The sequence below is a fragment of the Capricornis sumatraensis genome, chromosome 1 (genome assembly GCF_032405125.1).
Source record: "Capricornis sumatraensis isolate serow.1 chromosome 1, serow.2, whole genome shotgun sequence".
NCBI lineage: Eukaryota > Metazoa > Chordata > Mammalia > Artiodactyla > Bovidae > Capricornis > Capricornis sumatraensis.
In genome coordinates this window covers 33,978,519-33,995,271 of record NC_091069.1, presented here as the reverse complement: position 1 = coordinate 33,995,271, position 16,753 = coordinate 33,978,519, and the positions used below count along the sequence as shown (strand labels likewise).

General features: G+C 44.5%; 1 protein-coding gene across 4 annotated transcripts in view; it reads right to left on the bottom strand.

The window, feature by feature from the left end:
- Positions 1 to 11,477, bottom strand: part of MAPRE3 (microtubule associated protein RP/EB family member 3) — a 54,988-nt gene extending 43,511 nt beyond the window's left edge. For all 4 annotated transcript variants that reach the window (XR_011144440.1, XM_068966080.1, XM_068966096.1 and 1 more), the window contains exon 1: positions 11,448 to 11,477. The gene's annotated coding sequence lies outside the window, so the exon portion shown is untranslated. The remainder of the gene's footprint in view (positions 1 to 11,447) is intronic.
- Between the last annotated feature and the right edge of the window lie 5,276 nt (positions 11,478 to 16,753).

Sequence of the window (16,753 nt, the reverse complement as noted above, 5' to 3'; positions counted from 1 at the left end):
CATCAGTGGATGAATGGGTAATGAAACTGTATACATACACAATGGGAATATTATTCATTCATAAAAAAGAAGAGGAATCTTGCCATTTACAACACGGATCGACCTTGAGGGCCTAACGCTAAGAGAAATAAGCTGCACACAGAAAGACATACTGTGTTATCTCGCTTATATGTGAGATCGAAAAGCACTGAACTCATAGATACAGAGAACAGATTGGTGGTTGCCAGATTGGGAGTGGGGGAGTGGGTGAAGGTGGTCAAAAGGTACAAACTTCCAGTTATAAAATAAGTAAGTGCTGGGGAATATAATGGACAGCATGGTGACTATAGTTAATAATACAGTATTGTCTATTTGAAAGTTGCTAAGAGAGCAGATCTTAAAAGAACACAACAAAAAATCTGTAACTATGTGTGGTGATGGATGCTAACTAGATTTATTGCAATCATTTTCAGGTATATACAAATGTTGAGTCATCAAAGCCAATATAACGTTGCTATGTCAATTATATCTCAGTTAAAAAAAACCACAACATTGTTTGTGAGCTTTGCCTCAGTAATTCTACTTTATAGGATATACCCCTGATGAAATAGCCCACAAAAGAAAGAGTAATCTATACAGTGATGTTCAGAGCAGAGAAATTTACACTTGCAAAATGTTGGAAACACCCCAACTGCTCAGCAATAGATTGATGGTTAAGCACATTTTGTTATCAATGTAATGGAATACCACAGAAGGAATGGCATATTTGAAGAGATAAATATAGGGCTTATGTTGATACAGAGAAATCTATAGATGAAGCATACTTTAATACAGAAAAATTATATAAACAGAAAAAATACATGCTGACTAAAATTTTATATCTGTTTGCTGATCAAGAATACAGTTACAACAAAACAAAGTTTGATCTGCTGCTTCTGGTCACTGCTTTCCTCCCCTTCTCTGCTGCTCTCTGGTGACCACCATCGCCTCTACTTTCTCTACACCCAGGTCCCGCTTCACCCTACCCAACTTGGCTTCCAACTCCAGGGTTTTACTGGAACAACACTCTTGCCACGATTTTCATCTGGATAAAGCCTTGAGTCTAGTTGAACCGGCCACCCTGAAGTGCTCTGCCCTTGCTGCTGAAGCCTCCTACTTCCCACAGGGCTTCACTTTTTCCCTCATTATGGGCAATTCTCAAAGCTTACTACCAGGAGCTCTGGTCTTTGTGCTCTGTACCCAAGACCCCTGGAGAGACCCCCCACACACACCCCCCGCCTTTCAGGGAAGCCAGTGTTTCTGTATTGTTGACTCTCACACCCACGGCTCCATCCAACCTCACCCTCAGCTTCTGGGCTTTTGGGATCACTCCACTTGGATGTCACCAACTGTCACCTTTAGCTCTCTGTGCCTAAGCCAAAACTTATCTTCAAACTGTCTCTCCAACTTCCTAATTTCTGACTGTTACCAATGTTGTCCAAATTCTCAGACTCAATCTGATAAGGGTGACCTACTTATGCTCCTCAGCCAGCCAGTCCTTCCAGGACATGGCCCCTTACCTCGTGGAAAGCCCTCTCTGGTGTCCTGTTCGTCTTTAAGATGAGCTCAGGTTCTGCTTCCTCTGTGAAGTCTTTTCTGATTTCTCTGGTTCACAATGATTGTTTTCCTCTCAGAGTCCTTTTTGAGTTTAGACTCTACAGTGCTAGTGACTTAACACAATACTGTTTTTTTCATTTCTTTTGCCTGAACTCTTACTCATCTGTCCTCCGGTGGGCGGGACCCTCTGTCAACCCTGCCCATCAGTGGTGATGCGCCTCCCTCTCTGAAGCCTTCCAGGGCTCTTACAGGCTCAGAGTCACTCTTGTGCCCGGGGTTACCAAAGCACCCCTTCCCATCACTGCTGGAGTTTCCATCCCCTGGTGTTATAGCGATCTATATAAATTTGTGTCCAATTCTCTCGCCAGAATGTTAGCTGAGTTCCTTAAGGGCAAAGACCGTGTCTTACACAACAAAGATATATCACCGATGTCCAGTGTTGTCATGCACACGGGTCATTCCACACATCCACCTTATCTTCCAAACCAGACTGCAGTCTCTCATGGATAGGGGCTGAATCTCATTTCTTTTACACCCCATAATGACTCAGAATGCAAAACAGAAAGTATACTTGTTGAGAGTACACTTAGAATAAGCCCTTGAGATGACAATATGTAAATTTATATGAATAACCTATAAACCTGGAAACTATACCTCCTGGGGAATACAAGTCTTATCAAGTCTCAAAACACTGCACCTTGCTATTTTAGGGCCAGCATAACATGTCTCTTCACTTAGCAGTGGTCCTGTCACTTAAAGGTGTTAATAGGATGCCCAAACTGGGAGCTTTCAGCTGTGAACTCTACCATCTAAAATCAGAACAGATCAGAGACTAAACTTGAGTCCCTGATAAGTGGCAATAATCTGCAGGGATGGGAGAAGGGGCTGACCGCCATCTGCCAAGAGTCTGGTGCTACAGAAAGGTCTAGCTACACAGTCTGTATTACCCTGACTGGAGATAATCCTCATACAGGAAGGGATATTTAATTTCATCCAGTGGTTCAAAGCCTGCCCCTTTCACATGGCACAACACACATTAGTTCAGCTAGGATCCTGCTGACTCAGAGGAGCTAAGATTTCATTTCTTACCAGTTAGGAAACAACATTGAAATTACAAAGTGACCAGGACAATAACACCCTCAAGAGAAGATGAATGCGTCTTCCTCAATCACTCTCTCCAGGTGGTGGAGCATCTCCAGCGAACCATACCCAAAGACTTGCTCATTAACAATTCCTGAGGGCAGGAGAGGCCTCCACCCCGTCTGGGGCGGGTGTCTGGGAAGTCAGAACCACTTGGAAGAAGCAGTAGATCCTGCTTAAGAAAACATTTTATATCACAACACAGGCTGAGCTGTGTGACAGGCCACACGGTTCCTCAAGTCTACGTCTGGGCTCCCCAATGCTCAGAGGTGGGCAGACACCACCATGGGTGGAGGACAGCGATCGGCCCATTGGACAGGCCATTGAGATGATGCACAGTGTGTGCGTGGATGGGAAAATGAGCGAGAGGACAGCTGCCGGGCCAGCCTGTCCCTTCACAGCCAGCAGCTCCAGGGACTTGCCCAGCCCATCCCCTTGAGGGCTTCTGTCGTCAGGTGGCCACTGGCGGGCACCCAAAATTTCCATGCTTGCAAGAAAAAGGGCCATGGCAGAACAGAATATGGCCAAGGGCAAAGGGAGAGAGGAGGCTGCCAGAGGCCTGGGCACAGTCTTTCAAAACAGGTAGTTCAGATAGGTACACAGCCACCAAAACAAAAGTGGTGGTGGTGGTTTAGTCACTAAGTCATGTCCAACTCTTGCAAGAGAGAAAGCCTCAAATTAGGCTCCTGAGCCATGGGGGAACCACACCACCAGAGAATCTGCAAAGACTTGGGAAGAAAAAGCCCCCCTAAAATGGAGCCCTGTGCCATACAGGGTTTTACTGAAACCTGATAAGCTTAAACAGCAAAAGTTAAGAGGCAAAGAAGACTATTTTGTAAGACATTCTCTTTTTATAATTTTTTTTTTTTAACATCTCATTTGAGTCAAGAGGAACTATTTCATTTGGGTGGTTGGACTTGGGAGTTTCTAGGCTGTGTTTTTAGTCACACACCCACACAGTCATACTCCTGGCATGCTCTCTCTTAAAGAAGAAATGAAGCAGCATCCAAAGGAACACCTTTGAGAAGTGTTTATCTTTAATCAAAACCACAGTGAAACAAAATTGTAAAAAATTAAATACCTTGGGGTTTTCTTAAGAGATTGCTCTACTACCTGGAATCTATACATCATTGGTTTAAAAATTTTGAAATAAAAGTTATAGCTGCTTAATGCAGAAAAGTTTAGAAAACTGAAAAGCACTCAGAAAAAAAAAGTATTCCTGTTACTTAAAGATAATCATTGATGGTTTTGGCATACACCCTTCCAGTACCTTTTCATATCCTTTAAAGTAAAACTGGTATCATTCTGGACACAATTTTGTATCCTTTTTGCATTGATTATATCAAAAGTTTCTGAAATCAATAAATATTCCAGGAGATTTTTAATGCCTGTGCAATATTCTATCTGGGTGAACTGACCAAATGCCTAATTGTTGATCCTTTTGGTTGTTTTAACTATTTGATTATGTTAATAATGATTATAATGAATAATTTTGCATTAATAAAAATCATTGTATAGGTACTTTTATATACAACTCTGATTTTCTCAATATTCCTAGAATAGCAATTTCTGATCTAAAGGTATGTTCCTTTTAAGGCTTTTGATACATACTGTCAAAAAGACAGGGCAGATTTGAAGACATGCTCTTGCTCAGTTATTTTAAACATATCACACCACTGGTATGCATCTCCTATATACAGGAAATAGTTTCAGGAAAAAAATCATTTTGCATTGAGTCAAAACATTTAGATAGACTAAATCTTTATTTACTTCAGGCAAATGACATGTCCAAAGCTCAAAACACCAGTGTTATGTTACTCCCATTGAACAAAGTTGGCAGGGCATGATGCTAGTAAGAACAAGATACTAGACTGAAGCTGGTATTGGGCAGTCAACTCTACACAGAGGAAAAACCATCATTCGCCAACTGTCACACAAATTTGTACTCTTGGCCAAAGGGAAGGTTGGGTGATGGAATGTGGATTACTCAGCACAACCCATGCTAGCTCTGGGCTAAGTAAGTCAAAGCACGTGTCCAATGATAGGTGTGTCATCTTCCTATAATAAACAGGACATCTGGCTAGAAAACAGGACTGAAACTTAATGAGAAAAAATTAAAGCTCAACAATATTTAATAATTCTGTCAGTTATCAGTGATTCCTAGGAGAAGTGGTTAAAAAATTGCTGTGCAAAGTTCTACTCTATTGACCAGATCCGATCTGAAATCCAGGTACCGTAATAGAGGTCGTCAGCATTTCAGATGCACACCTATACTTCAAGCCCTCTTGATGCTAAGTAAGGGGCATGGATTTTTCTTTTAAAAAAAAAAAACAAACATTTATTTTGTATTGAGATACAGCCCATTAACGAGGTTGTCATAGCTTCAGGTGAACAACAAGGGGACTCAGCCGTACATATACATGCATCCATCCTCCTCCAAACTCCCCTCCCATCCAGGCTGCCCCATAACATTGAGCAGAATTCTGTGTGTTATGAAGTAGGTCCTTGTTGGTTGTCCATCTTAAATATAGCCATGTGTACAGGCAACCATAAGTTAAAGATACTAAGTCTGTGAGTCTCTTTCTGTTTTGTAAGTAAGTTCATTTGTATCATTTTTTAGATTCCATATATAAAAGATGTCATACAATATTTCTCCTTCTCTATCTGATTTACTTCACTCAGTATGACAATCTCTAGGTCTATCCATGTTATGGCAAGTGGCATTATTTCATTCTTTTTAATAGCGGAGTAATATTCCATTGTAGAAATGTACCACATCTTTATCCATTTCTCTGCCGATGGACATTTAGGCTGCTTCCATGTCTTGGCTATTGTAAACAGTGCTGCAGTGAACACTGGGGTACAAGTATCCTTTCAGACCTGGAGAAGGCAATGGCAGCCCACTCCAGTACTCTCGCCTGGAAACTCCCACGGACGGAAGAGCCTGGTAGGCTGCAGTCCATGGGGTCGCTAAGAGTCTGACATGACTGAGCGACTTCACTTTCACTTTTCACTTTCATGCATTGGAGAAGGAAATGGCAACCCACTCCAGTGTTCTTGCCTGGAGAATCCCAGGGACGGGGGAGCCTGGTGGGCTTCCATCTATGGGGTTGCACAGAGTCGGACACGACTGAAGTGACTTAGCAGCAGTAGCAGCAGCAGCATCCTTTCAGATCATGTTTTTCTCTGGATATAAGGGGCATGGATTTTTCATAAAGGTCATCTAGTTAGATGCCATTTTTATCAGTAGTTGAAAGTTAAATTAGCATATTAGAATAGCAATGATTACGTCAACCATTCAAGAGAAGGAAGGGATCATTCTCAAGAAGGGAATGAAAAGACTAGGAAAAGGCAGTGAGGTAGGAGGTCAGTGATGAATACTGGGCTGCCAGGAAGCAGCCACTTTGGAAGGTCCTGAGTTTACCTACAAGTCTGAAAGTGAAAGTTGCTCAGTTGTGTCTGACTCTGTGCAACCCCATGGCCTATTCAGTTCACGGAATTTCCCAGGCCTGAATACTGGAGTGGGTAGCCTTTCCCTTCTCCAGGGATCTTCCTGACCCTGGTTTGGTACAAACAGCTCAGCCTGTTGGAAGGAAGTAGTCTAACCCTATCTGCCCCAAGCACTGCCGGCTCCAAGTAAAGGCATTTGCTCCTTGCACACCAAGATGTGATTACTGGAAAACAACCACTACCAACCCTATTGGTCTTCATTAAATCACAAAAGCATTTTGTTGTTCATTGTTCAATCACTAAGTCATGTCCGACTCTTTGCAATATGCCAGGCTTCCTTCCCTGTCCTTCACTATCTCCCAGTTTGCTCAAACTCATGTCCATTGAGTCGGTGATGCCACCCAACCATCTCATCCTCTGTCACCCCCTTCTCCTCCCAACCTCAATACAAAAGTATACCTGCTTCTTATAACAATTCACATATAGAATTACATGAAAAAAGGAGAAATCACATATACATAGAATTCATATATAGGATTATAGATGAAAAAAGGACAATTCACATATAGACAGAATTCACATATAGAATTATATATGAAAAAAGGAGAAGTTCTCCCTTGAGTCTCCTTTTCACTCCTCCACTCTCACATTCCACTTTCTGGAGGTAAAAACTATTGTGTTTTAATTTTCAGTTTTTACGTGCCTATTTAGGAGTATTTTCTTTCCAAATGAGACTTTTTTAGGAATCTAAGTTCATTTGTGCTCCACCTGAATGGCTTGTCCTGGCTCCCTAATTATGTGGTTGACTCTACCTGGAACTGGTGCCACCCCAAATGACCTCTCTTTACTCTCCTCACTAGCAAGGAGGTCTCCCTCTGAAGATGGATTGTTCCTCTCCCTGGCTCTCCATGTCTCCCAGATGCAGAGCTGATCAGAGCACAGTCACTGATGAAAGCAACGCCTCTAAGAGCAGAGGAACTGAATGAAGGCCACTGCGAGATTTACTCACGAGGGACAGCTCAGCAGCTTTTCCATTTCAAATTAAGATCCCTCCCCAGACTGGCCTCCCCAACGGAGGACTAACCGCCCCCACAACACACACAAACACACCAAGTCTGTGCTCTCCTCCTCAACTGCTCCCACCCTGCCAGCCTTTCAGATAACCAGGTCAGCTGAATACATGGAGACAAAGGGGCAGTTCATAAACTCCTATTTTGGCAGTTGAAATAACACTGCAAGTGCCAGGTCTTCACAGGATAAAGCCCTCTGTGCATGTCAAACAAACCGAAAGGGCTGCTGGGAGATAGGGGGTTGCTCAATTGAGGGTCCAAGATGGACTTGGGTCCTGATAAAATTTTGAAACCATTATTTTTTATTTTATACTTTAGTAATATAAATGGATGGTTGCTATCCTTTATCAAGCAGGTACTCTACATACTTCCTTTCATTTAATCCTCACAACCACCCTGTAAAACAGATGGTTATCATTTCAGGCTTGCAGAGGAGAACACTGGCACTCAGGGTCCATAAGTTACCCAAGGCCACACGGCCAGGAAGTGGTGGGACTGGGACTTGAACTCAGGTTTGTCTGCTTCCAGAGGCCAGACCATCTCCCTTTCTCAAGAATGGTGTTGTTTAATCACTAAGTCACATCCAACTCTTTGTGATCTCATGGACTGTAGCCTGCCAGGCTCCTCTGTCCATGGGATTTTCCAGGCAACAATACTGGAGTGGGTTGCCATTTCCTTCTCTGGAGGATATTCCAGACCTAGGGATCAAACCAGAATCTCCTGCATTGGGAGGTGGGTTATTTACCACCGAGCCACAAGGGAAGCCGGGGACTAGAATTTCTATGGCTTCCAGGAACCACTGAAGGTTACATTCTGGGAGCTGGAAGATAATCCAGTTTGTGCCTCCCCTCTGCCCCCTTTCAGCCCTCTCCACCTTGTTTCCTGGAATACAGCAGTAGCCTTGTGGATAAGAAGCTGAGATGACTTCAGATACCCACCTTTTGCATTTGCTTTATGTTAAATGATTCAAATTTAAGGAAGGAAAAACTTTCTTGAAGTGGAAATGCATGAGGGAAAATGATTATTTTTAAGGTGGCAAGAATAAATAATTAGACAGTGTGACACTCAGTTTCACCTGGCTCTGTGACATCTCAGACAATAAAACAAGCCCTTGTCAACAGGGCTAATTACAGACTACTAAATTACTTTTATTAAAACCCTCTGGAATATTAAAAATGAAGGATGAGGTAACATGGCATTGAAGAATTGCCCTAGACTGGCAATCTGGGTGCTAATCCTGACTCAGCCACAAATAACTACTAATGTTAATTTGCATGCTGCATACAGTTGACAAAGTGTTTTCACATACTTTCTACATTAGTTGGGTGACCTCAGGCGAGTCACTAACTCTTGGTGTCCCATGTCAAAATCTGGAAATGACAATACTAAATCATCTGAAGTCCTCTCTACTTCTAATGTCCTATGGGAGGAGGACATGTTTCTTAGGATCTTTACAAATGTGTCTGGAAACAAATCAGATGATTCTGATTTGAAAAATTACGCTTTCTGTTCAGCTCCTGAGAGATGTTACTTGGCTATCTCAGGTATAGCTCATAAGATGTTTGCTGCCAGCTAGTTGGCTCCGCTTCTGGCGGGTACTATATGAAGGTCTTGCATTAGATTTCTACACTGGAACTTTCTTCTGTTCAACAGCTAACTGCCATGCCTAACTCCAGTCAATCATCTTACACACATAACTCCAAAAAGTAGGTGGGCTTACTAAGTAGAAAGGACTTAAGGAAATCCTTCCTCACAATGCATGCGTTCTCAGGATAATCATGTACCCAGGAATATTATAAATACCATTCTCAGTTCTAAGACATGCAAATCCCTCCTTCAAGTCTTGCCACTTCCCAGATATTTTAATGTTCCTGAAATTAGGATGCACCTTAAATTCAACATATATATTTTGATCTGGTAGTATTAAATGAATTTACCTAAAAGCTGCTGGTAAACTGCTGGTGTGTCTTAGAATCAAGGAAATGTAGTGCTGTAAAACTACAACACAGATCACATAGACGTAGGTCTAATTTGGTTCAAATCATGTCCCTCTCCTTGATCCTAACAATTACACTCAGTGACAACTGAACAGGCAACGTATAAGACACAGGTATTAGTTTCCCAACAGCAGCAGTTTAAAAGGCATTCCATCATTATCTCATAAAATGCTGGTATGGATTTCAAAGGCAAATTAACCCATATAAAAACCACTGGGATGCTCTGAAAATGTCCTATGCCACGGCAAACTGCAAAGGGAACATTTTACTCACACCCTCCTGATCTATCTAGCCTTAACACATTTTCTTGCTTCTTAGTTCACCACCCTCCACCCCAGTAAATATTACTGATTCCCAAAATACACTCAACCCAGGAGGAGCAGCTCTCCAGCACAGCTGTCTGCTCCGGCCCTGCCCGGGTATTTCGGTGAGCTATGCGACACAGAGAGGACCACACAGAAGGAATGTAACGCTCAGGCCCCGTGGTTCCCATCAGCCCACAGGCAGGTGCATCCCGCCAAACCCCAGACTGGCATCTGAAACAGAAGAAACTGCACTGTTACATGGGGGCAGTAGTCTTCCTGAACTTCATCTCTATGTTTAAAACTAGGGCGACAGCCGTCCTTGCTACTGTAAACTAATCTGATGGGCATGGGGGTGGGGAGTGGTTCTGAGGAGGCTGCCAATAGGCCATGATTGAGCAAAGTCAAGGAGCTAAATTGTTATTCCTCACTGTTTGCAAGCCAGAAACTCCAAATCTGTGTGTCCTTCGGCATGATTTTTTAGAACCGAACCATCTACTCTTTTTGAGCCTGAAGTCAATAAAACCTGAGCTGCTTCTACAATTTAACTGGCTGATATTTACACATAGTTTCTGACAGTACACTAAAATCTAAAGCCAAAAAAAAAAAAGAATCAAAGGAAGTTGGCAATGAGGTACACACAGTAAGTAGTTAGGAGCCTTCGAGTTGAGGCACGTTGATTAAGAGCTTTTGGCTATGGGCACCAACTCTGACTTCAGCCTTAATTCTCCGGGAAAAAGAAAACAATTTGGGCTCCTCCTCTGTTCCAAGATCAGGGAATGCACGATGGGCAGGTGGATGGGCAGCAAACATAACCCTGGGGAATTGTTCACATATGCTAGAACCCCTATCAGGTGACAGCCCCCAGAGAGACTCACAGCTGCAGCAAGCAGGGAGTGCAAGCCTCAAACCTATACCATCGAGAAACCTCAGTTCTGTTCCTCCTTGTCGGCTCTGCACGTTACCTTAAACTCATGCTCACACAGTTGGTTACCCCTTGGAAGTTATAGGTATCAAAGATCAAGTCCTGCCACAAACCCTTCAACATACAAACAGTTAAGCACTTGCTATGGCTATCAGGCCTGTTTCCAAACCTCCCATTATTACACCAGGTTGTACTGCGGGGGCGTGGGGGCCGGTGAAGTGGGGGAAAGCATTTTAAAGAGTACTGCAAGATGCTTATTCACAACACCACACTGGAAGCGCAGGAACTTCAGCTCCCAAACGCAACCTTTCTCCCCCCTCCCTCCAGTCCCTCTCCACCGCGCCCGCCAAAGCCAGAGCTCAGCCCACGGAAGGCCACCGCGCTCCAGCGGGTGTCCACTGAACAGTAGCTGATCACGGTGATGGGGCCGGAAAGCCCCACAGGCTCTCAGCAGCCAGTGAGAACTGTCCAGACCTGCCTCCCCACGCCCGCCGGGGCAGGAGCGTGTGGGTAGGAAACCTGAGGCCCCGAGGTTTGGGCAGACACAACGTCCCCCCCTCCCCCAAGTCTGCCCTCGCTCTCTCCCTTGTCACTCTTTTTCTGGCATATCACTGGGGAAAACCGGGGAGGCCGGAGATGTCAGGCCCAAGAAGAGTAAGGAGAAGGGACAAGGGCGAACGGGAGGCAGTTTTTTTTGGTGAGGGGGAAATCTGTCCAGAGCGGAGGTGCGGTAGCGCCGCATCTCGCGGGGAAGAACCCCCAGGTGAGTCTGGAGGGAGAAAAGGGGAGGCCTGACCGCCGAGGCCGCGGGGATCCCGGGAGAGCGGGATGGAGGAAGGGAGGCGCGGGCGTGGGGGAGATGCGGTTGGGGGGCGCGGGGGCGCGGTTGGGGAGGCGAAGGGGGCAGCTCGGTTCCCCTCCCCCAGCCCGGGCCCGGGCCTCCCGCTGACTCAGCCCCACGGCGTCGGTCGCCTCGGCCCGGACTCACAGTGCGCGAGGTGGCTCCGGCAGAGGCGGTGGGGGAGGGGGCAGGCGGTGGGGGGGGGAGCACTGCGGCTGAGGCTGCGGCTCCGGCCGGCGGCTCCGGGGCGGAGGGTCCTAGTTGAGGCCGCCGCGGTCTCCGGCTTCAACGCACAGAGACTGCGGGGGAAGAGAGCACTGCGCAGGCGCGATGCGGCCGCCGCTGTCAGTCCGAGCGGGGCGGGGCCAGGGCACCCGCCGTCTCCAAGGCAACTGGTTGGCGAGGGAAGAAGCGCCCGTACCTCCACCTTGTCTTAGCAACGGCGACCGGATGTGGGGTGGGGGCTGGGGGGCGACGAGAACAGTTCTTCTAAGTTGCCACAGCAACAAGGAGAGGCCACCGTCTCATAATTTTACGGCGGTATCGAGGGAACGCGCTCACCTTGTCACCATGGCAACTGGGAACAGCCCCTTCCTTTTCCCTTAGCAACAGGGTAACAATTCCTCCGCCCTAACTGAGGACAGAAGGAACAAGCACTTAAACCTGATTCCTAATAGCCAGATGACGGATTCTTATCTGTCTCACGGCTACTGCAAAGGAGAAAGAGAATAGTTCTTTTTCAGCGGCACGAGAGTGCCAAGGCTGGGTTTTCTTTCTTCCCTTGGTTTATGCTTTTCTTTTCTTTTTTTGTTTTGGTTTATGCTTTTCAATAGCAGTGTGTTACTCTAATATTCAAATTCAATTTTCCTTTACTTGTGTTAAACATTCCTTTCCGTCTCAGAAGAAAGTCAATACTTTTACCCCCAAATGGAGCTAACAAAATCGTCTATACACACTTTTTTTTTTTTTACCAAGCTTATTGTCTCTCTACCAATACATTTGTAAAAACGACTCCTGTTTCTTCATCTTGCCTACTAGCTGGCTTAGATGCTACCCCTCATAACTAGCTCCCTCTCTGATATATTCATTGGTGCTCCTGAATTCCCTGTTCTAGGTCAGTTTTTGTGGATCTCTCCAGTTCTTCTAGATCCTTCTTCCTGTCCATACCTACTATCCTTGTCCTCCAGTGCTCTACCCCAGGCTCCCTATGCTCACCTGTTTGTGATCTCCTCAGCTTGGTTCTCTTTGTGCAAATTACTTCTGGGTCTCCCTCCCTCAGCCCCGACTCCCATGGGTATCTTAAGATCACCTCTGTACCCATTTTGTACATACCTCCTTTCATGACATACATCTTATAGTGTCGACCTTCATTTGCATGTGTCTCTTCATTCAGACTATGTTCCCCTTGCGGGCAGGAATTCTCTCTTATTCACCTGCTCCCTCAGCAGCTAGCACTGAATGTGACACAAACAGTAAGTGTTTATGGAACTTGATCAAGTGAAGACAAAGGTTTTCTTCAAAGTTTCTTCAAAGATTTTCTTTGATCCCAAATAAATGGGTGAAAGGAATCAAAAGATTATAAAACTTTAAAAAATATATTCTTCCTTATTTTCTCTGACCTAACTGCCTCAGAGTCTCCATCAACATTTTCCTTATCTTTACACATATTTAGTCTTTTTTTTTTTTTTTGGCCAAAACATGTGGCATGCAGAACTTACCTAACTAGGACTCAAACCCATGCCCCCTCCAGTGAAAGGGCAGAATTTTAACCACTGGACCACCAGGGAAGTCCTACACATATTTAATCTTTAAGTTCTACTGCTACTGTTACACACTGCTATCTCACTCCCTTCGCTCTCCATCATCGTACCAAAACTCTAGTCATCTATTAATTGAAACTGGCATTCTCTATTTCCTGACTTCTCACCTGTAGCTAGTCTCCCTTCTACACTCTCCCTAATGTTTCCAGTAAATAACTTTTCTCACATGGTACTGACCTTCTCAATGTACTCTCATTACCCTCTATAATCAGTGCAAGCTCTTCATGCCTTACTATTCTGCCATTCCTAACCCTGCTGAAATTGAGCACTCTTGGTGAACATCATCGGATTCTGCTGGGTTTGTTGACATGCTGCATTCTCTTCGAATGACTCAGAAGTAAGAATTCATAGGCAAACATTCTTTTCTGAGTCTCCCTGTATAACTCCCAGAGATTCTACCCCAGGACTATGGGTGTCAAAGCACTCTGACTAAGTCCATTTTCTCAGGGGAGAAGGAGAAGGCAGCTGACTACAAACAAAGTGAGTAGTAAAAGAGAGACACACAACAAATGGTGAGTCAAGACTGTCTCCGCCCGTCCAAGGCAATTCTCAGAAAGGAGAGGGTTTCTTGTAGAGGGTAATTCCCAGGACAAATCAGGGCACTCAGACAGCAAAACGTTCTAGAAAGAGAAAACTTTTTCCTAGCCACAGAGTTGCAGACTTGAAGCCGTTCCTAGCTGTGTCTATAGGGTGTCTGGATATCACAAAACAAAGGGGAAATTTTCAGACTAAGTTTATTTTGTTTCTCCATTCCGAAGCTCCAGCTCATCCCTATGGTTGTAGGTGTGGACTTGGGTGGTACAGATGGTCCTGAGTAATCCTGAGAAGAGATTGTGATTCTGGTAACCCCACCCATTCATCACACATGGGATAAAGGACCATTCTACAATTTCTGCATACCCTTCACCCAGATTCTCTGCATTTTTACCATGTGCCAGCAGTTATCCATTGCTGAAAAACAAATCACTTTAATTTAGCAGTTTAAAACAACAACTGTTTCATTATCTCTTTGTGGGGCGGGAATTCAGGAAGGGCTCAGCTGGGTGGTTCTGGGTCAGGGTTTCTCATGTGGTTACAGTCCAGATGGCGGCTGGAACTTAAACAAAAGGGGACTGGCTAGACAACCCTCTCCATACTGTCTCGGAGCTAGCTTTCTCCCTGCATATTTGGTAGCTGTACGTTTTGAGGGTGAATATTATAGTGAGAGAAAAGCTGCATCCCTTTTTACAACCTAGCCTCAGACATCACTTCTACTGTATCTATCTAATAATAAAGAAAGGGAACATAAACCCTATCTCTCAATGGAAGCAATGTTCAAGTCACATGATAAGAGCATGTTAATGAGCGATATTGTTGAATCATCTTTGGAAAATGCAACCTGCCACACCCTACCATCTGATGACAAGAATTAACACCCCACTCAATGCAAAATACACTCATCGCTTGCCTCAAGACCCCCACGTCTCATTCCATGACAGCACCAACTTGAAGTCCAGGATCTCATCATCTAACTCAGGGCTCAGTGTGGGTATGGCTCTTCAGGTCCAGTTCTTGGTATCACTCCTTGAGTACCAGTCCCCTTGATTTGAAAACCTGTGAAGTAAAGAGAAACATCATCTGCCTTAATGTCCCCAGCATACACTAGTGGCACAGACATAGGATAATGTCCATTGCTATGGACATTATCATTTCAAAAAGGAGAAAAGCAGACTGCACACACAGCAGTTACTAGTTCCTAGCGATTCTGAAATCCAGTGGACACATGTTGCCAGTTTCTGGTTTAGGGCTCAGACCCACTCCCATTCGTTTATTTACATAAGTGTCGACAGGGACTTGCTTCCCCCAGTGGATTACAATCCTTTCTTCTTATGTGTTTTGATGTTGGATTTGTCACAGATTTGTCTAATGGAAGAAATGCAAGTTGGCTCTTGTATCCTTTGGATTTGTCCCCAGCATTCTTTGAACATTCCCTTGCTTTCGGGCACAAGATGTTCCAGGCTCATCTTGTACTTTCCCTCCTCAGCCCTGGAATTGGCCATTCACCAGGGCGTCATGAGTCCTCTTGACTTTTTGACATTTCTTTCCTTTTTCCGTTCTTCCTTGCCCCCTAAATCTGCCCTTAACCATCCTTGGAATTCCCACCTCATTTCCTTTTCTCCTTCCTCCATACATACTTCCTGAGTGGCTTCAGATATTCCTGTGACTTCTGAATTTGTATCTCCATCCCCATCAGCCCTTCCAGCTGTGAGAACTGTATATGTAATTGCCTTCTAGACACCTCCAACCCTGTGTCCCACAGGCATCTCAAACTCAGTGGGCTTCAGTTACACTTATTTACCCTTCCTCCCTCAAAAACCCAATCTTCATATATTCCCTATTATTGTTAATGACATCGCTATCCAAGAAAAACCTGAGGGTGGTCTTAACCCACATCTTCTCCTTGATTCCCTACACCAGGACCATTTTCCAATACTATTAATTCTATTATTATATATATCAGTTCAGTTCAGTTCAGTCACTCAGTCGTGTCCGGCTCTTGCGACCCCATGAATCGCAGCACGCCAGGCCTCCCTGTCTATCACCAACTCCTGGAGTTTACCCAAACTCATGTCCATTGAGTTGGTGATGCCATCCAACCATCTCATCCTCTGTCATCCCCTGCTCCTCCTGCCCTCAATCTTTCTCAGCATCAGGGAGTCAGCTTTTCAAATGAGTCAGCTCTTCCCATCAGGTGGCCAAGGGATTGGAGTTTCAGCTTCAACATCAGTTCTTCCAATGAATAACCAGAACTATCTCCTTTAGGATGGACTAGTTGGATCTCTTTGCAGTCCAAGGGACTCTCAAGAGTCTTCTCCAACACCACAGTTCAAAAGCATCCATTCTTCTGCACTCAGCTTTCTTTATAGTCCAACTCTCACATCCATACATAACTACTGGAAAAACCATAGCCTTAACTAGACAGACCTTTGTTGGCAAAGCAATGTCTCTGCTTTTTAATATGCTGTCTAGGTTAGTCATAACTTTCCTTCCAAGGAGTAAGCGTCTTTTAATTTCATGGCTGCAATCACCATCTGCAGTGATTTTGGAGCCCAGAAAAATAAAGTCAGCCACTGTTTCCACTGTTTCACCATCTACTTGCCATCAAGTGATGGGACCAGATGCCATGATCTTTGTTTTCTGAATGTTGAGCTTTAAGCCAACTTTTTCACTCTCCTCTTTCACTTTCATCAAGAGGCTCTTTAGTTCTTTCTCACTTTATGCCATAAGGGTGGTGTCATCTGCATATCTGAGGTTATTGATATTTCTCCCAGCAATCTTGATTCCAGCTTGTGCTTCCTCCAGCCCAACATTTCTCCTGATGTACTCTGCATATAAGTTAAATAAGCAGGGTGACAATATACAGCCTTGACATACTCCTTTTTCTATTTGAAACCAGTCTGTTGTTCCATGTCCAGTTCTAACTGTTGCTTCCTGACCTGCATACAGGTTTCTCAAGAGGCAGGTCAGGTCAGGTATTCCCATCTCCTTCAGAATTTTCCACAGTTTATTGTGATCCACACAGTCAAAGGCTTTGGCATAGTCAATAAAGCAGAAATAGATCTTATTCTGGAACTCTCTTGCTTTTTCGATGAT